The 25930-nt window shown below is 42.7% G+C and overlaps 1 long non-coding RNA gene across 1 annotated transcript; it reads right to left on the bottom strand.

Annotated features, from left to right (window-relative positions):
* Positions 1–1950: 1950 nt before the first annotated feature.
* On the bottom strand, positions 1951–25455 carry LOC115509765. The gene is made up of 4 exons (XR_003967486.1): positions 25445–25455; positions 19628–19633; positions 3044–3050; positions 1951–2058 (listed from the first exon to the last, which is right to left on the bottom strand). It is a non-coding gene; the product is annotated as an uncharacterized LOC115509765 (long non-coding RNA).
* Between the last annotated feature and the right edge of the window lie 475 nt (positions 25456–25930).

Below are 25930 nucleotides of genomic sequence, written 5' to 3'. Positions count from 1 at the left end.
TTCCCTCTGTGTTTCCCTGCGCCTCCCACATCCTGGCTTAGTTTCCTGCAGTTACCATAATGAATTTCAAGGTATTTGGTGGCTTCACACAGTTGAAGTTTATTCGTCCACGGTTCTGGAAGCCAGAAGTCCGAAATCAGTGTCCCTGGGCTGAAATCACAGTGTAGGCTACAGAGGCTCTAGAGGACAATCCTTCCTTGCCTCTTCCAGCTTCTGCGCCCCTGACATTCCTTGCTCTGTGGCTGCATCACTCCAATCTTTGCCTCTGGCTTCACATGGCCGATCTCTCTTTCTGTGTGTGTGTGTGTGTGTGTGTGTGTGTGTGTGTGTGTGAAATCTCCCTCTGCTTCTCTCTCACAGGAACACTGCAGGGGCACTTGGGGCCCACCTGGAGAATCCAGGGTCATCTCCCCATCTCTAGAGCCTTAATTTAAGCACACCTGCAAAGACCCTTCTTTTTCTTAGAAGGTAACCTTACGCTCTAGGGATTATTCTGCCTCCACGGAGCCTAACACACCAGTGGCTGGGCGAAGATCCCAGCTTGCCTTTCTTTGGAGTGAGGTGGCAGGGACAGGAGTGTGATGAGGAAGGGAGGAGAGCTGCCACCAGGGCAGAGGCAAGACAAAGCAGGGCAGAGCAGGGGTGTGGGAGAGGCTGGTGGGGATCACATGGCCACGGGCAGGCTGACATCAGCGAAGCCATGGGGCAGAGTGGAGCTCCGCACCAGCATCTGGGCAGGGGCATGTTAATGGCCTCCAGGAAAAGGCATGAGTCACTTGGACACCCGGCCAGGAGAAGGAGGAGGCCAAGGCCGCTTGACCGAGGGCCCTTGCCCAACCTCCCTCTACTGAGTCCAGCTGGGCCACACTGACTAGGACACAGTCCCTGTCCTTGATGAGCTTATCCTAGTGCAGGAGGCAGGCATATCTTCATTTTCACAGGGTGTTCCCTCTTTCTTCTTCTGTGCATATCTCTTAAAGGACACTTCTTGGACTCAGAGCCCCCTCAAATAATCCAGGGTGGTCTCATCTCTAGATCCTTGACTTGATTACATTTGCAGGGACTCCTTTTCAAAGTGAAGTCAGTCGTATTCACAGGTTCTGGATGTGGCCTACCTTTTGGAGGTCATCTTTCCATCCACTATACCTCCCCTGTCAAAGTTTTCCTGCCCTCTGCTTCCTTCCTTCAGGTTCCAGGAAGATGTTAAATATTTTGAGCTACAATGTTAATGACTTCATTTGTTACTTCTCTGATGTAGCAGATGATGCCTAGAGATTTAACCCCTTTGTCAAGAGAATGACTTTCTGGGAGCTAGAATATCAGGCTCCGCTTGGGTCACTGGAAAAAATGGCTCTGGGAGGAGGCTCTTGTGCACTGCCTTCCCAGAAGATCACAGCTCACTGGATTTGCTGCCCCTCTGCCCCAATCACAGGAAATCATGGGACAACGGGAAGCACTGTTTAACCATCCCGGCTCTTCCTGGGTTTCTTTTTTGATTTTTTGTTTTTCTAAGACTTTATACAGCATAGGTTTACTGATTAATTTGATGTAATAAAAATGGGGTCAAATAAAAATTACAACAAAGTAAATAATATTAATGATGTGATGTCTATTTTTTCAGATGAACAAACTATGTTTTTTTAAATATAATTTATTGTCAAATTGGTTTCCGTACAACAACCAATGCTCATCCCAACAAGTGCCCTCCTCCCTACCCACCACCCACTTTCCCGTCTCCCCCACCCCCCCATCTACTCTTAGTTTGTTCTCAGTCCTTAAAGGTCTCTTATGGTTTGCCCCCCTCCCTCTCTGTAACTTTTTTCCGCGCTTCCCCTCCCCCATGGTCTTCTGTTAAGTTTCTCAAGATCCACATGAGTAAAAACATATGGTGTCTGTCTTTCTCTGCCTGGCTTATTTCACTTAGCATAATACCCTCCAGTTCCATCCATGTTGCTGCAAATGGCCAGATTTCATTCTTTCTCATTGCCAAGTAGTAGTCCATCGTGTATATAAACCACATCTTCTCCATCCATTCTTCAGTTGCTGGACATTTTAGGCCTGGGTTTCTATACAACTTTTCCTTCTTTCTGTTCCTAACCCTTCCCTTCCAGCCTAGTTAATAGTAGCCCTACACTGTGCTGAGTAATTTACAATATCTTATTTAATCCTTAAGACATTCCTGTCAGTATTTCTATCAGTATCGCACTTTGTGGAAGAAGACACTGAGGCTTCCAGGTTCAAGGGCAGAGCAAAGACTTAAACCCAGACTATCTCTTGTCCCAAATCCCATGCTCTTAGCTACTCTCCTGAGGAAACCCCTACAGACCTTATAATGGTGTCGCTCTTGGAACTGAGCTGTCAGAAGCATGATGGGAGTGGTCAAGGGAGCCATGGTGGAGGGCACTGGCCCTGCTTCCAGAAAGTCAGGATGACAGAGTGTGATAGTTGATCCTTGAGGTCAAGAGTGTATGTGTGTATTTTTTATTAATGCCACTATGACTGAGAGACCCCCTTCTTTTTAGGAGTGAACAGTCTCAGAGCATCTGGGTGGCTCAGTCAGTTAAGTGTCCAATTTCAGCTCAGGTCACGATCTTGCAGTCCATGGGTTTGAGCCCCAAGTCGAGCTCTGTGCTGACAGCTCAGAGCCTGGAGCCTGCTTCAGATTCTGTCTCCCTCTCTCCTACCCCTCCCCGACTCACACTCTGTCTCTCTCTGTCTCTGAAAAATGAATAAATGTTTAAAAAGAAAAAGGAGTGAACAGTCTCAAATCAGCAACACTGAGAGGGATGAATGTGAAGCAGAATCCCTCCCAGTGTTTTCCTGTGAGCATGGGTAAAGGCAAGAATGAGGGAAAAATGACCATTGAGAAAACCAGCCTGAGTTTATGGTTAAGGTAGGATGCCTGTGATGCCCATAAAGGTATTAAGTAACCTCATTGTCACAGCCCAACCAGGAAGAACACTTGCCCCAGTGATGATCTGTCAGACTTAACTGCCTTACTTCTCAGGAGGGAAGGAAACTGACATGTATTTGATTTTCAGACTATTTCCCTTACATTATTGTACTTACTCCCGAAATGATCCCCTGAGGAAGATATTACCGCCCTCGTTTTATAGAGAGGACGATGGGGCTCAGAGAGTGTTTGTGGTTTGCCCAAGGTCAGTCAACGAGTCAATGGCAAAGCCACGATTTGAGCTTGTGTCTTCTCACTGTAATTTCAGGGCTTTTTTTTTATATTTCAGCTCCACAGTGATTATAAAACCCCGGCAATGTTCGATGGCCTGATTAGATGTACAGAAGGAGCCACTTGTCTTATAGCAAGGTGAAATCTGGAGACACGCCAAGTCACGACTGGTTTCCACAACTGCCCTGTGCCTCCTTATCACCCTGCTGGACTTTGTCCACCTCTGCCTAGAAGACTCCTTCTTGAACTTTAAGATCCATCTGAAATGTCTCACCTCTTTGAAACTTTCTAGATCCACCACTCTCTGGCCCCAAGTAGAATAGCGTTCTTTTTTTTTTTTTTTTTTAATTTTTATTTATTTATTTTGAGAAAGGGAGAGAGAAAGAATCCCAAGCAGGCTCGACACTGTCGGCCCAGAGCCTGATGCGGGGTCAATTATATGAACTGTGATATCATGACCTGAGCCCAAACCAAGAGTAGGACGCTTAACCAGCTGAGCCACCCAGATGCCCCAGTGTTCTTTTTATACACATTCCCTCAGATCCATATAGATAGGTATGCTTTACTAATAGAGCACTTTGAATATGCCTGCCTCCTGCACAGGCTGTGAGCTCATTAAGGACAGGGACTGTGTCCTAGTCAGTGTGGCCCAGCTGGACTCAGTAGAGGGAGGTTGGGCAAGGGCCCTCGGTCTGAGGCTCCCAATGCAGTCCACCATGGCTCTGAACCCACCAGTGCAATCAGGCAAGCCTTGGCCTCCTCCTTCTCCTGGCCAGGTGTCCAAGTGACTCATGCCTTTTCCTGGAGGCCATTAACATGCCCCTGCCCAGATGCTGGTGCGGAGCTCCACTCTGCCCCATGGCTTCGCTGATGTCAGCCTGCCCGTGGCCATGTGATCCCCACCAGCCTCTCCCACACCCCTGCTCTGCCCTGCTTTGTCTTGCCTCTGCCCTGGTGGCAGCTCTCCTCCCCTCCTCATCACACTCCTGTCCCTGCCACCTCACTCCAAAGAAAGGCAAGCTGGGATCTTCGCCCAGCCACTGGTGTGTTAGGCTCCGTGGAGGCAGAATAATCCCTAGAGCGTAAGGTTACCTTCTAAGAAAAAGAAGGGTCTTTGCAGGTGTGCTTAAATTAAGGCTCTAGAGATGGGGAGATGACCCTGGATTCTCCAGGTGGGCCCCAAGTGCCCCTGCAGTGTTCCTGTGAGAGAGAAACAGAGGGAGATTTCTCACACACACACACACACACACACACACACACACACAGAAAGAGAGATCGGCCATGTGAAGCCAGAGGCAAAGATTGGAGTGATGCAGCCACAAAGCAAGGAATGTCAGGGGCGCAGAAGCTGGAAGAGGCAAGGAAGGATTGTCCCCTAGAGCCTCTGTAGCCTACACTGTGATTTCAGCCCAGGGACACTGATTTCGGACTTCTGGCTTCCAGAACCGTGGACGAATAAACTTCAACTGTTCGAAGCCACCAACTTCATGGTAATTTGTTACAGCAGCCCAGGAGACTAATATAAGCTCCAAAGAGGTTAATCTTGCTCTCCTAGTTTCTTCGAACTCCTCCCCCACTCTCAGTTTAACAACTCTCTTATCTGCCTCACACCTTCCTGTTTCTTATGGCCCCTTTCTCTCAGAACAATAGAACCTAGAACAATAACTGCCATTTACTGAACATCTACCATGTGCAAGGCACTAAGGCAGCAGCTTCACATGGGCTCATCACTAATCCAGGCAGGAATGCCATGAGATGGGTCGTGAGGCCCAAAGAAGTGAGGTAACTTATCCAGGACAACACAGCTGGAATACTCTGGAGCTGAAGTCTAAACCCAGCTAACTTCCAAGCCTTTAGCTGTAGGCCTGGTGCCTCACTGCCCAAGTGGAAGCCTTCTCTAGTTGACTGTTAGTTGCCCAGAAACCTATTGACACGTCATACAAATAAATGTTTCTTATGTGCCAGGTGTTGGGCTCAGCATTTTGCATACATTATTATATTTTTATTGTCAAAGGAACTTCGTGAGGTGAGAACTATTATTATCCCTTTTCATAGACCAGGAAACTAGTGCTAGTGGTAGAACCAGCACCTGGCTCTGTGGGGGAGGGGGTGGGGTCCCGGACCAGTGTCATTTCCTCTGATCTGCTCTGCCTCCCATTTGCCCAAGTACACTGGGCTGTAATTTGACTTGGACTTGGGTCAGACTTCTGAAAGGCTCCTGTGTTATCCGAAGCCTGGAGGACTTCCATCAAGTGTATGTGTGGAGCTAGCTTGTTAGTTTCCAGAGAGTTCAAAACACCCACCAGGCCGCAAAAATATTCCACTGCCCAGACATTCACAAACACCCTGCCCACATTTTCAAAGTCTCTCTACCTAGTCCTATCTGCACCCTCCTCCTCATTAGAAAAGTTAAGAGTTATACTGCAAATTAATATACTAAAAAATTCTACAAAATATAAATCATTATAACATTGGTCATTATTAACGATGGTAATATAAAGATTGGGATAGAAGAAAGCTGTTAAAATATGTATCCCAAGTAAAGCCTTAAAAAAAGAAAGCATCTTAACGGAGGCGAGTGTAGGGAATAAATCCAGGGAAAAGAGAAATAAGAGGAAAGCGAGATTGTCCATATTTATAAACCCTGAATAAACTCTGATTTATTTAAAGTCAGTGGTAATTTGCATAATTTCATGTGAAATGTTGAAAAACTTAATTGAAACAGCAAGCTGCACAGCATGGCCAAGAGACAACAAAGTGTCTTTGGAAGTGAGTTAGGATTTCCTGGATCATCTTGGTTTTTTGGGGGGCTTAGGAAGGAAGAACAGTCTGACAAAAGGAGAAAAGAACTCTCCCTGGTTGTCAACAGAAGGAGAATAATGAAAAGAGAAGAGAACCATCGGCTGAGAACCTGGGTTTCAGGCTTTGCTCTTGACTCCTTTGCTGTGTGACCTTGAAGAAGACACTTCCCTTCTCTGGGCTTTGGCTTTTCCCATCTACAGATGACTTCTGTGATGCCTTCAAATTCCATAAGGATATTTTTAACTACTATAGAGTCATGACCATGGTGGTTGGTTTTTTTTTTTGGTTTTTTTTGTTTTTTTTTTTGAGAGAGAGAGAGAGAGAGAGGAAGAGCATGAGCAGGGGAGGTGCAGAGAGAGAGAGGGAGAGAGAGAATCCCAGGCGGGCTCCACACTATCAGCTCAGAGCCCAACCTTGGGCTCAAACCCACGAACCATGAGATCATGACCTGAACTAAAACCAAGAGTCAGACACCTAACCGCCTGAGCCATCCAGACACCCCACAACCATGTTTTATATTTTGTTTTGACTTTCTTCTCACAGTCTCATAAACAACTAAGAGAATGAGTCCAGGAGATATGGTTGCTGCTGAACACACCCATTTCTCCGGGAGGCAAAATCACGCAGGTATTTGGCTAAAAATCTTCAGAAAAGAGTTCTGTCTCACAACCAAATCCTAAACTCAGTGGAACTACCTTCACGGTGCTGGTTGGAGCAGATTTACTAACAAGGAGGTCCATGGACGCCTCTGTCTGAGTCTCTTTGTTTCAACACTCCCAGGAAGCCAGCCCTGTCCTTAAGCCTGCAAAGTAAACATTATCCTCTGCAAAGACTGGAGTTAGCAGTCACTAAAGTCAACGGTACTCCTTGAAAGGGAGTGTTCACCATTCATCACTCCACCAGTCCCTGCTTTCAAAGTGTAAACATACACTCGGGTCCCCTAGCAGATCACTGTGGCCTTTTATCCCAAATCACCAAAACCCATGGGCAAGATTCAGAATTGTATTTCACGGCCGGTCCAGACCATAGTTTGGGGGCAGGAACAGACACAGGGAACAAAGAGGCAAGATTCTGGGGGTGGAGGGCAGGAAGAAAAGGGTGTCTCTGCTGTGCTTTCCACAGAGCTTTGGGTGATATTAACATGCTCAGAAAATTTTACCTGTAAGTCCAGAATTTAGACTCATCAGTAAGCATTTCTTGCCTTAAACATTTATTGTAGGTACCATATCATTTTGTTCTTGTTAATTAAGATGCTGCTTCATTATTGTGTTAAATCTGCATCTTGTATGTATGTCCTGGATCCACACCGGACTGGCAAATTCTTCAAAGGTAGAGGAAGTTCCACCTGTTTGGTTTCCAAGCCCAGCAAGACGCCCAGCACAGAACTGAGCCAAGACAGGCAGATCGCCTTCGCCAGGAAGTCAACAACAGCTCCTCACTGTGCCCCCAAGGCCCCTTTCCCACCAGTCCAACCCCATCCATTTCTGTGACCGACAAGGCAATACCTCCTCTCCCGGGTCTGGGAAGAGTAAGAAGGGCACTGAGGAAAGTGCTATTAGGTTCCTACATTGCTCAGACCAGTCTATACCCCATCTTGGACGTTCTGAATAATGATAACATTTATTGAGTACTTACTATGTGCAGGCATTGCTAAGTGCTTTATCTTGCAACACAACTCTCATGACAATACTATGGGATAACCACTTTTATCATCATTTTGCAGATGAAAAAGCGGAGACCCTAAATACACAGCTATGAAATGGTAGACCTGAGACTCAGATCGAGGCTGGCTGATTTGAATCTTGTGTTTTAAGATCTAGGATATTCTGCTTCCTGAATTAGTTTGTGAGTTTCTTAAGAGCAGAGATCCTGTCTTTTTCTTTTCTGTACTCTCACAGAGAGTAGAGGAATCCTGGGCAATAGTAGACTTTTGGCATCTACCTGTTAACTGACTGATGGTTGAGAGATCCACACCCAGCGCAGTCAAACACCAGAGATAAGAGTGACAGGAGGACACGGAATGATCTTACAAGGATTGTTTTGGGAACTGCTTAGAGTCAGGCCAATTTTGGGGGAAGAAGTATAGACATAGAGACACCACCCCACCCCAGGAAATCTCAGAAACTTCCAGAAAGCCTGGGAAAGGAAGGTGGTCCTCTCTGAGGAAGACTCTCGAAAGAATAATGAGTCATCCAGATACAGGAGGGCACAATGGGTGGCTATGAGATCAAACCTAATTCAATGTCCCCATCACTGGTGGTCACTAAGGAGCCACAGTTGTTCTTTGCAAGAAACTGCTCATCTACTGTCCTGTCTAAATTCCAGTTTAGAAAAATGCACAATGTTCAATTGTTCCTACATTTTGGGTGGCCTACAGAATTTTCCTTCCTTTTCCTGTACTAAAGATGTGCAAGATTGCAGCCCCATTTTCCTAACAGTGGATGTTTCTATATTTTATTTGTAAATCAGTTATTTGGAACTGAAAATACATTTGCCATAGGGAAGCATGCTATTTAAAGAGGTTAGAATCTCAGGTAGGTCCTGAAGATCTTTTTTTTTTCTTTTACCCATTATTAATAGCACGAGTCTGATAGTACACGTCACCTACAAATGATCACGTGTCATAGGAAAATGAATTCCCAATTCTAACTCAGCATGCTAGGACAGGACTCCCTCTCACCCTTGAAACAGGGGTTCCTGAGAATGAGAAGTTTGGTGGCAATGTGGTATCTGATGGTTTTCTAAGTGGGTTTGGAGAGGAAATCAAGATTTGAGGGCATAAAGTCATGCCATAGTGTCATCAAGGAGGACACATCTGTTGAAACAGAGTTTACCAACATCCCTGATATCTGTTGGCTCAGGATAGTACATATGAGGATAGAAGTCACACTCTTGATCTCCTTTAGAGTGTCTTAAACTTCAAAAGGATTTCTACCACACTCAACCTATTAAGTCCCTGAAGTAAAAAAAATCAATCATCCCCTAGTTCCAGCTCCAACCCAATAACCCAACATATTATTCCATTATTTCATGTTAAAGGACAAGGGGTTGAAGAAGGAATGACTCCAAAAAGTCCTCATTTATGTAAAAAAAGTAATAATAATAACAGCTATCATATTTTAGTATTCACTTTATGCCAAAGGCCTTATAATTTACTATGTTTTAATTTATCAAATTCTCACAACAACCCTGTGTGTAGATTTAATATTGGCCTCACAGGGAATATGAGGAAACTGAGGGTTAGCATGATCAAGTAACTTGCCTTAGATCACATGGCTAGTTCGTGGAAGAAGAATCAGGATTCAGACCCTAGATTTCAGGCTATTCACTGCTATGCTGTACTTGTTTTTCCAGAAAAAAAAAAAAATCCAAAGAAAGATACCACAAAGCAAAACTTGCTGTAAGTATGTTAAAAATACATATTTATATTTAAATGATAATCTTAAAAAGTGATATAAACATATGCTGGATCACTAAGCAACCCAGTTATAACTGAGTCCTGTCACACAATTTAATGACTCCCTTTTCTTTTTGTTTATGATGGATTTCAAGTCAAGGGGAGGCCAAATACTATTCTGGCACACTGAATGAATGGGGGAGGGGGGGTTGCAGTAGATTCAACAAAGACAAATCATGGGAAAACTGTTTCTCCATGCAGTCAAGCAGCATATAGCACAGACACATCACACTCTCAAGGACCTCCCCTTAGCTACCATCCTCACAGTGGAAGCAGAGACATTACACAAATTCCATTTTTCTGTATCCAGCGTTACACTCTATGCTGATTCATCATTTTGAGAACCAGCTACTTGGCTGTTAAAGTGTTTTAGTCCTCACTGAGAATTCTTAACAAATAAAGTTTGTCTCCAAGTCTTCTCTTAGCTATTCTTCTTTTTTGATAATACAATGAGTAGTCATAAATATCCTTTAGAATTTTCTCATTTACCTAGTTAAAAGAAGAAGTTCTAAGAAACAGGAAGGCAGAAACCTGCTAGTTCAATCCTCCCATACAAGGAGAACATCCAGCCTGTTTACAAAAAGGAAAGAATCACAAAGTTGAAGTTTATTACAACGTCAGAAAAAGTGGGAGAGCAGGAAGCAGAGAAAAAGCAGTACAAATAGAAAGCACAAAATATGAGATTATAGCAATAAATCCAAGTAATCAATTATCAGTAATCACAGTAAATGTAAATGGATAAAACTGTCCTATTAAAAATACAGAAAATATTAGATTGAAAAATATTATAAATCCTGATATACTTTTCATAAGAGACTTGCTGAGTTCTAAGGATGCAGAAGGACAGAAAGTAGAAGTAATGTAAAAAGACAGAGCTGGCAAATACTAACCAAAAAAAGCCAATGTGGCTATTAGTAATATCAGACAAATGAGCTTAAGGCAAAAAAGGATTAGAGATAAAGCGAGTCACTAAATTTTGGTAAAAGTCTTAATTCATCAGGGATATGTAACAACTCTAAATATATATATTTAAAATTCACATAGAAGGAAGGGTGCCTGGCTGGCTCAGTCAGTGGAGCAGGTGACTCTTAATCTCGGGGTTGTGAGTTCAAGCCCCACGTTGGATGTAGAGATTACTATAAAATAAAATAAAATAAAATAAAATAAAATAAAATAAAATAAAATAAAAATAAAAACAAATAAAGAAAATTCACATAGGAGGAGTCACTTGAAATGGTCTTAAAGGTTGAGTAGGAGTTCACTAGATAGACAAGGGGACAAAGCCAGGGAGAGGGGCACGCGAGACAGAGGAAACATCCCACACCAAAATCCAGAGATGTGGGAAAACGTAGCACGTACAGAGGTCTAAAGCATTGGATAATTACATTAAGAAAGAAAAACTAAAACATTTGAAGTGGCAATGATTGCACATCCACAAAGCCTTAGTTTCTGTGACACTTTTAGGTACCAGAAAGAAAAACCGGACCAAGTTCCTCTTCAGCATAAAATGAAAGCCACTAGAAAAAGAATACTACATCCATAAGGGGGGATGGGAGGAGTAAAAAGAGCTGATGGTTTCATTTTCCCGGGGCAAATCTTCCATTGCAGATTTGCAAAGCCCCAGAGTAATTCACTCCGGTGATGTCATTTTAGCCTTGGTTGGTTGCACATCCTAAACAATCATGTGACCAACACCCTTTGGCTCTCACCGAGAGTCCTAAACAAGACAGGCAGCATTGCTCAGCCTGTGTGCTAGCAAGCTGCTTGAGTTCCTCACTTTCATAATTACAATCTGACTTGTTACATGTAATACAAAGGCGGTAAGAAAGGAGAAAGACAAACAAGCGTGGAAACTATTTCATATTAATGCCATGACCTAACACATCCATTTGATTTCAGTTGGCAAAGGAAGCAGAAGATCCAGTTTGACAAAAAAAAGATCAAGAAAAGTTGCACAATGGGGTTCTGAGTTGGGAACATCCTTTATACATTGTCAGTTTCTACAGTGACAGGTACTTCGCTCAGTCGTGAACAAAAGTACTTCAGTGAGTGGCCAAAAGTCTTAGGAAGTAATGTCACTTCAGAAGAAACTGCTTTTAAAATTTTCAGACAAGTTAGACAATTTGTGTCCTTTGAATCTGGATCCCATTTTTGTTGATATTTTTAACTAGGGAATCACCAAATAACTAGGCAGTGGGAATTGACACCCACCTGCCCATTTTTTATTTTGATGGTGAAACCTGGAAACTGAGGAGGAGTGGCTGGAGGGATGGGGGAGAGATTGTCTCCTTTTCTGGTGTTTTCAGAAATGTCCTTTTCTGCAAGTGAAACCTGGATTTGGCTTTAATCACAACAGAGATTATTTTCCACATCAGGGAGAGTGGAAAACAGGTCTCAAACCCTGTGCCCTATTTTGTCTCTAGCTATCTATATTTGTCCCTTTCCCCGAAAGAGCTCGTATCCCCTCTTCTCTTGTCTGCTCCTCCTTTCTTTGTTCATTCCTCCATTCTTTTCTAGCCCACAGAATGGCAGAACTTACGCAACCCAGTACTTTTTGTAGAAGCTGCTTTGTTCCAGTAATTGAGCAGGTATGTATCTGCTGCCTGCCACATGCCAGCACTGTTATAGGTGCTAGGAAGACAGCAGTGAACAAAGCAGATAACAAAGAGAACAGAAATCCTCTGCCACTGAGCTGCATTGGAGGGCTGTCAGGGAAGGGGCTCAGAGGAATTGTGCCGTGGGCTGAGATCTGAGCAATGGAAGGAGTGAGCCCAGGAGAAAATACCTGGAAAGGTGTTCTCCAGCCACAGGGAACAGCCCAATGCAAAGGCTATGAGCAGAGCATTAGCTCTGCGCATTCCAGGAAAAGGAAGGAATTTGCTGAGCCATTCCTAGGGTCTAGTCACCCACACATGAAGGCCACTTGTAGCTGCTAGGTCGCTGGGCTGGAACCATGTCAAGGAATGCCCCTGCCAAAGGTAAGGTCAGATTATAAAAAGCCTCTAATTCCGTTCCAAGCTGGAGGGGTGGGGAGGGAGGGTCTGTGATTCAAGAAAATCAGTGTGGCAGCCATGGCATAGAGTAGTAAGAGACTAGAACCTGAAGAGAGGAGAGGAGAGGCCTGCACAGCAGTGCAGACTCCAAAGGTGGTGGCAGAGAGCAAGAGAAAGATGGGGTCTCCCTAAGAAAGAGGGAATGGGGTGGGGAGGGTATGGGACAAGTGTTTTCAGGAGGCGGTGATCAGTGTGGATGAGGATGTGTGGGGGTTTGGAAGTATGAGATGGGAGAAATGAAAACATTTTGTCCACAGAGTTCCAGAGTTTGAGGAGAAGGAGGACAGAGAACCCTCGCAAGAGGTCTGACAAGGGAGAACATAGAACTGGACAGGAAGTGGAGCGGGAGCTTCAGGTTCACGGAGGGGTGGAGGAGACGGGTGGACCGGTGCTCACATGCACACAGGCACAGGCCCAAGCCCAGCCTGACACACACACACACACACACACACACACACACGGCAACGGCAGGTGCCTTTTCAAAGTGTGCCAGGTTGAGGGAAATGAGCTAACCGTGTCTTTCTTAGCCTTAGAGGATGGCCAAGCCTCTGTTTTTATAGACTGCATTCGAATACCTTCTTAACATTTGTTCTCTTTCAGTAAACATAAAATCCACATACCCTCTTTTGAAATAATTTGGAATTTCAAAAACAATACAGTAACTAAAAACAAAGCAAGGTGATTTCTCAGGTCTCTTCAGGTCTCTTATGCATCCTCTTCCCATGTGGTCTGTACCCTCTGACCTGTGGGACTTTCCTGGAGAACACTTGCTGAGTTGCTACAGCCTGGCAATGTGGCCTAGTCTGCATCCCAGCCTCAGGCTGCATTCATTAACTCAAAAGGGAAAGGAAACAAGGTAACAACTTAGTGGACTGCAGACACTTGTCCTTACAAATACGTAGAGGGATTTAGTCCAGTAAAGGAGAAGGGTGCTGGGATGAAGACAAAAGCTTGCCTTGCTTCAGAGAGCAAAGCTAGACTCAGTGACTAAGTCTCAGTGACTCAGTTTCAGATTTAAGAAAAATAGTTCTCAGTGACTCAGTTTCAGATTTAAAAAAAGCAGTTCTCATTAAAGATCAGGACTTTCTGACAGTGGAAGTAGTAAACATTCAGCACAGCAGGTGAGCTGTGTTGTAAAGCAGGAGCCTGCCCTGGGTTGAAGGTCCCTTCTAACACATTTGTCCTATGAGCTGATTTCTATCTAACTACCATGAGCAAGGCACTGAGTGATGGTGTTCACAAAGACTTCCGTTCTTTCTCATCAGGAAAAGCCACTTAAAAAGAACTATCAATGTCATTAGCCATTAGAGAAATATAAATCAAAGTCACATTGAGATACCACTTTCCACCAACTAGGATGGCCAAAATCCTAAAAAAGACAGGCAGTAAAAAATGTTAGCAAGGACATGGAGAACTTGGAACCTTCATGCATGGCCAGTGGGAATGTAAAATGGTGCAGCCTCTTTGGAAAACAGTCTGGCAATTCCTCAAAAGTTAAACATAGAGTCACCATATGACCCAGCAATTCCACTCCTAGGTACACACCAAAGAGAAATGAAAATTTATGTCCACACAAAAAACTTGTATGCAAATGTTCGTAGCAGTCTGACCCATCATAGCCAAAAAGTGGAAACAATTCAAATGTCCATCAACTGATGAATGGACAAATAAAATATGGTCTATCCATACAATGGAATATTATTCAACAACAAAAAGGAATGAAATCCTGACTGACAGCTGCTATAACATGGGTGGACCTTGAAAACATTATAAGTGAAAGAAGCTAGTCACAAAGATCATATATGGTAAGATGCCAATTATACGAAATGGCTATAATAGGCAAATCTATAAAGACAAAAGTAGATTAGTGATTGTCTGGGGTCAAGGAGTGAAGGGAAAAGAGGGGGGAAATAAGGAGTGTCTACAAGTGGCAATGGAGTTTTCTTTTGGGATAATGAAAATGTCCTAAAGTTGATTGCGATGATGGTTGCACAACTCTGTGAACGTACAGAAATAATTGATGTGTATACTTGAAATGGATAAAGTGTACAGTATGTGAATTATATCTCAATAAGACTGGTAACTAAAAAGAAGAAAGGAAGGAGGGAGGGAGGGAGGGAGGGAGGGAGGGAGGAAGGAAGGAAGGAAGGAAGGAATCTGATACAAAGCTCAGAATGCAAATTGATTGGTAGATCCCAGACCTGTTTAGATTCAGGCTGGCAATGCGTTGTGGAGGGAGGGGGAGGGGAGTTGAGTGGAGAGAGAAAAGAAAAGGAGAGAATGAAAAGGAAAGGGGAAAGGAAGAGAAGAGAAGTTAAAAAAGAAGGAGAAAAGATAAGGAAAAAGAAAAAAAAAGAACTACTCTCCCCAAAATGGGAAGTAAAGTTTGAGCACAACTGTTATTTGTAATTTGCTTGTTATAGCAGGATCTCTACCATATAAATTCATCTGCTTCTGAATTCTGACGCTGGAAGTATTTTTTAAGATGCTTTCTCCCAACCCTCCAGACAGCACCATCCTGATACCCAGACAACAGAGCCCCCTCACTTGTACCGCATGTCTACCCCACACACACCAGATTGATTAGAAGGAATAGGGGAATAGGGGTGCCTCTGGCCCTTGAGATCCAGCACGCCACACTGGCCCAGGGAGCTCCCTGACCCTAAACATTTGTTCTTGAGATAACACCATCCAGGACTCCCAGAAACACTGCTGGACCTCTCTTGCCCTCTGTCTTCAAAACAAAAGAAGGTTCATGGGCTGTGTTGCTCGTGATCTTAGAAATAAAAATTGCTTTGGAAAGATTTGAGCAGTGGAAGCTCCTAGGTAAGAAAAGACAAATTAATTAAGTTGTCAAATCCTTTCTCTCAAAGAGTATGAATGCAATAGACTCTTGCATAACGAAGTATCATTACCCAGCAATGCTGAGCATCCCTATTCTTGCTTCCCTTTATCTCACAGTCCTGGTGGTACTTTGAGAATTACATCGTACTCGCAACAGTTGTACACAGGGACTGAGGACATTTTGCAACAGCAAACAGTTCGTATTACTCCTCAAATATAAATATATAAATGTAGCTGTAGCACGCATGAAACAGAATGCTGATTCTTTATATTGACAACTGGGTATTAAACACTAGGATGGCAATAATTTAACATGTATATAAATGTATTTAGTAAGATTTAACAACTCTTCAGAGTTAAATTGAAAAGTTCAACTCTAGGGGCACCTGGGTGGCGCAGTCGGTTAAGCGTCGGACTTCAGCCAGGTCACGATCTTGAGGTCCGTGAGTTCGAGCCCCGCGTCAGGCTCTGGGCTGATGGCTCAGAGCCTGGAGCCTGTTTCAGATTCTGTGTCTCCCTCTCTCTTGGACCCTCCTCCGTTCATGCTCTGTCTCTCTCTGTCTCAAAAATAAATAAACGTTGAAAAAGAAAAGAAAAGAAAAGAAAAGAAAAGTTCAACTCTAGGGGCGCCTGGGTGGCTCAGTCTGTTAAGCGTCCGACTTCAGCTCAGGTCACGATCTCGCGGTATGTGAGTTCGAGCCCCGCGTCGGGCTCTGTGCTGACTGCTCAGAGCCTGGAGCCTGTTTCAGATTCTGTGTCTCCCTCTCTCTCGGACCCTCTCCCGTTCATGCTCTGTCTCTCTCTGTCTCAAAAATAAATAAACGTTAAAAAAAATTTTTTTTTAAGTTCAACTCTATTTAAACAATTTTTACTTAAAATGTGGTTGTTTTCATGTATTTTTATTTTGCCTTTTAATTTTAATAGATAATATGAATATTTTAAAATAATAACTTTTGAAAATATACAAAGGAATTACAACTTCAAAATTTCCATTCACTTTAATTTACACTTTGGTAAAAGTATACTCGAATTTTTAAACATTTTGAGAACAATTGCACTTTGTTTTTCATCTGTTATGACTGTCAATGGAACACAAATGACATGAAAATCTTTATGTAACAGCACAATTAATGGTTTTGCTGAAATGAAGAAAATAAAACAGATGTAGAATAAGTGAATGATTTGTGAATTATTTATGTCTTTTGTTACTCATACAAAATGTCGCTAGCTCATCCAAACATGTGCAAAATAACTGAATGTACTCATCTTTGGTATATTGCCAATTTTCATCATACAAAGACCAAAGCTTTGTTTTTTTGTTTTTTGTCTGTTTGTTTGTTTGTTTTAAAGACCAGAGCTTTGTAAACATTTCGGATTTCATCATTGATTTATCAAGACAGAAAGCTACGACACCTTTTACTTAACATCATTTAGCTTTCTTTACAACTTTTAAATGTATGGACATAGGGTATGTGGACCTCTGTCTGTGCCCTGACCTGGCCTGCTTCTTGAGTGGTCCAAGTTACCCAGGCAAATATAAAGGATGCATTGGGGACTTCAAAGGAACGCTTGAATCTATGCCTTTCTCTCCGAAAATAAAAATAAAAATTTCAGGAATTCCACTGGGTGGTCATAATTCTTTGAGCACACTTAAAATTCACCAGAGAGGGAAAATGAAACATGCCCCCACAACCTTGGAGATGGGGAAGGTTTATGACTCTTCCTTTGGGGTGAAGGAGTGGCGAGAAGGGAGGAAGAGGGAGAGGAAAAGCAGGAACTCACTCACGCTTCCCAGTGCTGGTGGCAGGGGCCATTAGGAGCCTCCCACCCCACTTCACAGTGGAGGTGAGGCGGGGGCGGGGGGGGGGGGTGTGGAATCAGGACTAAGAGATAGCCTCCTGCTCAGGACTTGATTCTCAGGGAGATACCCCTCTTTGGTGCTGATCTGGGGACTCCTCACCCTAGTGGGGGTACTACAGCCCCAAGGACACACAGGCCAGAAAGATCAAGACAGGAGTGGGATCAGAAGCTCTTTCTAGAACATGCTCAGCCTTGGGCCTGGGCCTTGCCAGCTCCTAAGACTTTTGTGCTAGGAAGAAAACCGAATCCCCTTCAGGCAAATGAAACATGAAAAGAGCCCTTTCCTCCTTGCAGAAGCAGCCCTGAGCCAGGGAGTTGAATTTGGCAAGGGGAGCCAGGCCTGGATTTTAGCCCTCCGCAGCTCCCTTGTCTGGGCACCAAACACAGGCACAACTTGTCCCACCACACATGTGGCTCTGGCCTGGGCAGTGGCGGCCACATAGAGCAGGGAAGGTGACCTGACTTCTGGTGGCAGCACACTGGAGCAGTAATTCCAAAATTCCATTCCATGCATCCCTTGGTTCCATTGAGCTGTGTCTGACCCCCACTCCCCAAAACACACATCAGCCACAGCAGCTCATTGTCGCCTGATATCTAGTGTAGGTTGTGTTCTTGGCTTTGGCTTTGTTTTTGTTTGAAAGAAGGGATTGTACAACTTAAAAAAATTTTTTTTCTTTACTCCAGATCTAGACCAGCCACATCATGGTCTCTGGAGGCAATGTGAGAGGAGGGACAGTGAGAGAGTGCAATGGTGCGTTTCAGGGACATCAACAGCCACTGGTTTTGGGCCCCTATAGCAATAGACGGGCTCCTCTCTTTGACCTCACCAGGCACTGTCCTTTGCAGTGCCTGCAACTCAGAATTTTTTTTGGACCTTGGATGGGGAGTCTCTCTGTAAATCCAAATTACCACTTTGTTAAACCTTTCACATGCCAAAGTAGGCAAATTTTATACATATATATATATATTTTTTTTTTAACGTTTATTTATTTTTGAGAGAGAGAGAAAGAGACAGTGTGTGAGCAGGGGAGGGGTAAAGAGACAGGGAGACACAGAACCCAAGGCAGTCTCTAGGCTCTGAGCTGTCAGCACAGAGTGCAACGTGGGACTCAAACCCACGAACCATGAGATCATGACCTGAGCTGAAGTGGGACGATCAACCAACTGAGCCACCCAGGCACCCCAACAATATATATTTTTTAAACTTCCACATTTGAAAACCCTTCTAGGTATAATCCACAGTACTATACAGCCAACACAGCAATCATGACAGTCCCTCATTTTCCTGACTAAATTTAGAAACAAACATTTTCGGAGTATGAAATTAAATAACAAAGGTCATAGGACAATGAATAATATGCCATGTGTGGTTAATTACACTTGGTTCTAAAAAAAGTCATCGTAGCCTGTACATAAAAATTGCATGTGTAGTTATTTCAGCTTGAAATGTCATAGGGTTACTTGGTTTCAAAGAGAAAATGGAAAAGCACAAAGATATTTACATAATACTGATAAAAAATACTTCTTAAGAGAATGTAATATTTAATTCTTTATTGCTTCCCTTTGTCCTGTGGCTGACTTATAAATATGCAATGCCCAATTCTTTGTGTCATTGAAATTAAGGGTTCATAGTATTTTCAGTCTTTTCAGAGAAAAGAACCAAATAATTTAGATACAGAAAAGATATGATTGTTTCCCAGCAGTTACCAAATCTGATGAACCATTGTAATCATTAAGTAGATAGAATTACATTTAATCTTTTTCCACGAGGAGATAACCTGTACTTTTAACTTCCAACAATGCTGTTTTGATGTTCCCTTAATACCTCAGGTTTCAAAAGTGAAACATGTCTGAGATCCTTGAATGAAAATCACTTGTCTGCCCAATTTTTATCTTTGCCATAATTAAAGCAGGAGACTTAATTGTGAATGAACTCATTCTAATACTCGAATAAGATAAAATAAGCAAGCCACATTGTTAGTAGCAACGATAGAAGTGATAGCTCTGGGCAGTCTAGCAAATGCTAATGTGACTTGGGGTGTTCACCTAAAAAAAGACACACACTGAGGTCAAGATCATCGTTTCTTTTTTGGGTGATTTTGCCCCACCGTTGCCTAAGAGATCAGAGAAGGATTTTCCCTCTCTATTTGTGTTTCCTATCGCCCTAGGATTTACACTTTTGCTCCTTCTGATTGGTTTAGCAAACATTATTGAATACTTATGAAGTGCTACACACTGAATTCCTAAGCATTAGGAATTCAAAGATGAAAAAAAAAAAAATACAGTCCCTGTGGTCAAGGAGCCCAGTTTAGAGGATTCAGTGGGGATACTGGGGATACTCAGTGGGAATACTTTGAGATCAGAGGAGGGATTCAGTTTCTCCATCCGGATAACTTCTCTAGGGTCCATTCAAACTCTAAAATGTACATGATTCTACTTGATGACTCCGGGTTTCATATTATTTCAGATAAGGTGTTTAATAGCTATACTGATACAGCCACAGTACTTCTAGAATGCTGACGCCAGGATCAGCCCTAGTGTTTTCCAGGTTCCTCTTAAAGTTTTCCTGGTGTTATTACCCTACCTAAAGCCCCACAGTTACCTTTTGCTCCTGGCAGGAGGGGTGTTGATACGAGCATGTTTTGCAGGTGCAATGCACCTTCAATTCACCCTCATTTGGTGGAGAATAGTTTTGTCATCTTATTCAAGTTACTTACTTGCCACAGATTGAAATTCTAAACGAATTTACTTGTCTTCATTCCTTTCGGAATAAATACAAGTCTGACACACTCCCCTCTCCTATTTTAGAAGAGAGAGGCCTTAAAATGGTTCTATCTTGTGATTTATCGGGCGGCTTCTTGCCAGTGAATGAGACTGATCCCAGCCACAGTCTCTTGGTTTTGCATCATCCAAACTTGTGGGGTTTGCTGATTCAGGAATCATTCTGTTCTTTATAGCTCTTCTGTTGGCTGCTTCTAAATAAGGAGAACCATTCTCCAGCTTGAGTTATAAAACTCATGTTTGTTTTGGTTTGGTTCGGCTTTTTAAATTTTATTTGAAGAGGTGTCAAGAAGATCCAAAGCAACAGAAGATGAATTGTAGATCATTGGATGTCAACTGGGGGTAAGGAGGGGTAAGAGTTTTTTCAAACTACATAGCTTGAAAATCTGCTTCCACTCATCCTATCCATTGCAGCATTTGAGAATCACGGCAGTAGAGGGACAACAGATTAGAACCCGGAACCCAGGTTCCATTTACGTTTCTGCCACCAACTCCCCAAATGCTCTGTGATCCTGGTTTACCCTCTGGTCAATTACACTTATATGTTCATCTGCATATTCTGAATTTGATAAATCACCTACCTACCTCTTCTTACTCAGATTTCATGCTCTAAATGCAGAATTTATTTATAGATTCCAGAGGGGAGGTGGGTAGGGAAATGGGCAAAAGGGTGAAAGGAAGTAGGAGGTACAGGCTTCCAGTTATGGAATGAATAAGTCACAGGGATAAAAAGTACAGCATAGAGAATTAAAAAAAAAAAAGTGATTTAAGTTCCCAAGAATAAAATATACAATGAAAAAGCTATCATGGAAAAAAGTATATTTAGACTGTCCCTATACTTAACCCCAAACAGAAAAGTTGGTTAATTAAATCTTGTCCCCCCCCTCCCCATCAAGGAAACAGATATTCTATCGTGGTTTTTTTTTTTTAATGTTTATCTTATGTTTGAGAGAGAGGGAGAAAGTGTGTGCATGAGCAGGGGAGGGGCAGAGAGAGAGAGGGTGAGAGAGAATCCCAAGCAGGCTCATTGCCACCAGTGCAGAGCTTGACATAGAGTTCGATCTCATGACCCAAGCTGAAATCAAGAGTTGGACGGTTAACCGACTGAGCCACCCAGGCACGCAGTATAGATATTCAATTGTAGCTAGAGGATTGTGTTTCAACATGATGTCCATTCATTCACTGGGGTGCAATTGAGGTGTGTTATCCAAGCTGGGGGGGGGGCAGATCCCTTTACCCAGATAAATAGTAGAGAACTGACGGAACCCAGCAGAACCAATCAGTTACAGATCCACAAAAGGGTGAGTGTGTAGCTTTGAGACCTTTATAAGATGTCTCAGAGATCCCTTGGATTTGGTATTTTCCACCAATTAATTACCTGAGCTCATCACATTCCTGGCCAAGGGCACTTTCTCCCTAGTTTTCTCTAGAAAACCTCATCTTGCTCTTACCCACCCCCGCCTTTAGTTCTGGTAACCCTAGTTCTCCCAAGTGTTCTAGGAGGCAACAGTTCTTGTCTGGCCCCTCCAGTCCACGTTCCCTTTCTGGGCTCACTTGTCTCCTCAATGAGCAAAGTCTAATGTGTTCATTATCTGGTCCTTTACAGGAAAAGTTTGTCACCCCAGGAACCAGAATGTGGCACTTGTGGCTCCTCTGCTAAAGCCTTGCAGTTCTTGAGGATGTGTCCAGCTGGAATACACTCCTGGCCTCTCATCTTTCTGTCACTCAATATCTCCTCGGAACATGAGTTATAGCACTGGTGAATTTGAGAGAAAGAACCGAGCTTAGGTCAGCCCTTGTCTTCTCAGAGCCAGCCTGTCACGGGCAGTATAAACTCTGGTCCATTCTCTGCCATGCGGTAGGGAGCCAACATAAGTCACTCTGCACTCAAACTTTATCTGAGGGGTAGACTCACACTAATCCAAGTTCACAGAGACTGCTGTATAGCCAGAATTAAAGTGTATTCCACTTTGGGGGTGCCTGGCAGGCTCAGTCGGTAGAGCGTAGGACCCTTGATCTCAAGGTTGTGAGTTCAAGACCCACATTGGGCCTGGAGCTTACTTTAAAAAATAATAATAATAAATAAAGTGTATTCCATTTTAATGATAAATGCAACCAGCTATCAGATGGACCCTCATATCAGCAGATCCCTGTGGACAGGGAGCAAACTCATTTAAATTTTGTACTTAGAGCATGAACTCTGAATAAGGAGAGGTAGGTAGATGATTTATCATTTGCCACAGACACCTGAGAGCTCAAGTCCTTGGGCCAAGGCTCCTTTTCCCCTATCCCCTGAACAGAATTTGGGAAGGTACTCTCAACTTCTGGCTTCTTAGGCTTAGATTTTCCATGATTGGCTGATAGCATCTCTGCTCACCATCTCTATTCATCCAGGCTTTCTCCAAACAGGTGATTAGCTTTATACTTTTTAAATTAACAGTTACATTGTGGTGCTTGCCATCCTTGAGATTATTCCCATGTCACCTTGGCTGTAGTTATAGGTGTTTCCAAAGTCTCCAGTTACACACTGGTTACCTATCATTTACTCCTTCAGCCAATTTATAATCTGTGAGTGTGTGTGTGTGTGTGTGTGTGTGTGTGTGTGTGTATTACTGATTTAAATTAAAAAAAATTTAATGTTTATTTTTGAGAAAGAGACAGACAGAGCATGCATGGGGGAGGGGCAGAGAGAGAGGGAGACACAGAATCCGAAGCAGGCTCAAGGCTCTGAGGTGTCAGCACAGAGCCCAACGCAGGGCTCAAACCCACAAATAGAGAGATCATGACCTGAGCCGAAACCAAATGCTTAACCAACTGAGCCACCCAGGCGCCCCATATGTTTTACTGATTTAACTTTTAGAAGGCACCCTCATTTCCTATTTATATGGGAAGATACTTTACTATTCCCCAATTGATTGCCAACAAGGTATCTTTGAGCTCTTGGGAAAGAAAGCCTTTTAGTATAACTTTTTATTATACTTTGAAACTTAACCTCCTGAATTCAAGCACCGAAGCAGTTTTTTCTGATTTCATATTGTAATAACCACTGAGACTGAGCTAATGATGACAAATATCCAGCGAAGACTCTCAGGATAACTCATCTGTTTTTTTTAAATCTGTTAAATAGTCTTATACAATAAAGTCAACACATCTTTAAGATCTCTAATTTATTTCCAAAGGAAGTAGATAAAAATATTTCACTCTTAAGCAAAGAAATAGCCAAGTGGACACCCCTGACGATCAGAATCAGCCTCAGATCAGACATGGCTCTCCCCACTGTCTTCCTTTTTTTCCTCCCAAAACATCTCTCCTGTGTTAGGCATAGTTTTGAGCACTGTGGATATAAAAGTGAAAATATGATCTAATAGAAGATTCTTGACCCAATGGGGCTTACATCTAGTTGAGGGAGACAAACTATAAAAAAACAAATAAACAAGAAAAATATCAACAACCGATAAGTGCTGTACAGAGAATAAGACCAAGTAATGTAATAGTGACTGCTTTAGAGGGGTTAGCAGTGAAGGCCTCTCTGAAGGGCCATGTTAAAGCTGAGACCTGAGAGACAGAGGAGCCAATCATAGCAAGAAGTGGGTAAAGAACATCACAGGTAAGGGACAAAGGGGGTGGAACAAGTTTGGTGAGTGTGGGAAGAGAAAGGTAGTAGAGCTGGAGTGTGGCCAGCAAGGAGGCGGGTGGCAATAAGTCTTATCCAGAGCATAGGATGTGGAAAGTATGCAGGAGCAAATACCTTGATGATTTCCTCATGGAGAGGGACCATGGAAACTATAACTGCTTTACACTGCCTCATGTTTTTGCTCTATTTTAAAAATATATCATAAGGAAAAGTGGGTGTATAATATGGGTTGGTTCAGTCTCCACAGTATTGTCTCTGGCCAAGCTCATTTGTGTGTCTTTTCCAGATTTCCCAGGTGATACGTGTTCCAAATCTGAAAAATGACATTTGAGCAGAGCGAAAGGACAAGGATGTAGAAAATTCATCACCATGCCCTTCAGTATCTCAGAGGTCATGCGTGCTTAAAAGCCAAGGATAGAAGAGTATATGAATGATTTCTGAGGAATTACAAGATGAAAGCCATATGAATGACTTTTTGTGAATTGTTTTGTTAAACTTGATAAACTTACCCTTTTGAAGAGTTGGATGTGTCAACATTCTCAGTCTCAAAATGAATCTTCCAGCTCAGTGATGTGTGTGTGTTAAGGAAAGGATAAATAAGGCTTCAAAAGGTATGTTGGCCCTGAGGTTTACAGATTCATAAACTATTATTCTCAATTCATTCAGGAGAGAATTGATTCACATTAATTAGAGTTATAATAGGTCGATTAAAAAAGTACAACCAAAGAAAGAGAGAGGGAGAGAGAGAGAGAGAGAGAGAAGCAAACCATGAGATGATAGAGAACAAACAGAAGGTTGATGGAAGGGAGGTGGGTGGGGGATGGGCTAGATGGGTGATGAGTATTAAGGAGGGCACTTGTGATGAGCACTGGATATTATATGTAAGTGATGAACTCTACTCCTGAAACTAATATTACACTGTATGTTAACTAACTGGAATTTAAATAAAAATTTGAAAGTAAAATTAAAAAATAAATTACAACACCATTTATTTATTAACTGTGAGAGTTAGAAATCCATGTCTGTTGGTCAACACATACTCTTCCTGGTAGGAAAATCTGTTAAGAAATCAAATTAAAGTCAGAAAGGTTAAATGTCAAATATGGAAAATGAACGAATCAAGTTGGATGTTTTGAAAGGCTATTTTCATTAAGCAATGGCAGCCTGATACAGTCTTTTTTCACTATAAGGACATATAGTCCCAGCTGGGCAAATGATCTACTATTCAGCTAGACGGGGAAGGCCAGGACTGGAGAAACACTGGAAAAGGCTGACTCCCAGCCTCTCATTTTTCTAAGCCTGGGCCACTATTTCAAAGGATGCTCAAAAGGCCACCTACAGTAAATTTGCGTTGGGAGTTTATTAGAAATGTATTTTTCCAGGCCCTATCCCACACTTCTGAATCAAAATCTCTGGTCTTGGGTTGGGAATATTCATTTTAACTAGCTTTCCAGGGAACTGTAAGCACGCTGATTTTTTGTTTTTGTTTTTGTTTTTGTTTTTTAGCACACTGATGTTTTGGAAACACTGCTAGCTGCAAAGCTATATAACCTTAGGCAAGTTAGTTACTTAACTTCGCCAAGCCTCAGTTTATTTGTCTGTAAAATAGAGGTGATAACAGGTCTTATCTTCTAGGACTATTGCCCAGATCAAGTGAGTCAAGACAGGCAAAGCTCTTAGAACAGTGTCTGGCACCTAGTAAGCCCTCAATACATGCTTGCTGTTATTATTACCACCATCAGTTACCATCTTCACTGTCATTATTCAGCCTACTACATTCCTGTTTGATCACAGACTTAAGTTTTTTAATCAAGCAAAGCCAAGTTTACTGGCTATGGTTTTAAGGACGAGTGTGCTCTTGACAGAGTCTTAGTAGTATCTCCCAGATTGTTTTTCATAGATGAGATTTCAGGGTTTCTGCTTCTTAAGGATGGAAAAGATAGTATCCTAAGCCATTTCAAATCATGCAGCAGGATGGATTCTTTTGGGGGAAGGTTTCTTATGGCATCCACAGTGTTTGACTTAAAGCTTGTATTTGATCTCAGAGTTTGGCATATCCTAGCCCTGTCTTAAAAGTTCAATTCCATCTTCCTTTGGGGCTAACATTTCTGTCGACTGGTAACAGCAACATCCCAACTTGTTTCAAGTCATCTCCCTAAATGGGGTCACTTGTTATGAATTACTGTCATATTTACACTGTCCTTTAACAAATCAACAAAATGTAGAAAGAGATTCCTCCTGAGTCATACGGGCTGAGTGACAGCGATTGCGATCAGGCGAGGTAGAATCTTGGAGACACCACGCTGGCACCTTGG

Source organism: Lynx canadensis, chromosome A3, assembly GCF_007474595.2.
Source record: "Lynx canadensis isolate LIC74 chromosome A3, mLynCan4.pri.v2, whole genome shotgun sequence".
Taxonomy (NCBI): Eukaryota; Metazoa; Chordata; class Mammalia; order Carnivora; family Felidae; genus Lynx; species Lynx canadensis.
Note: the sequence above shows the minus strand (reverse complement) of the source record. Positions and strands in the feature narration are given on the sequence as shown.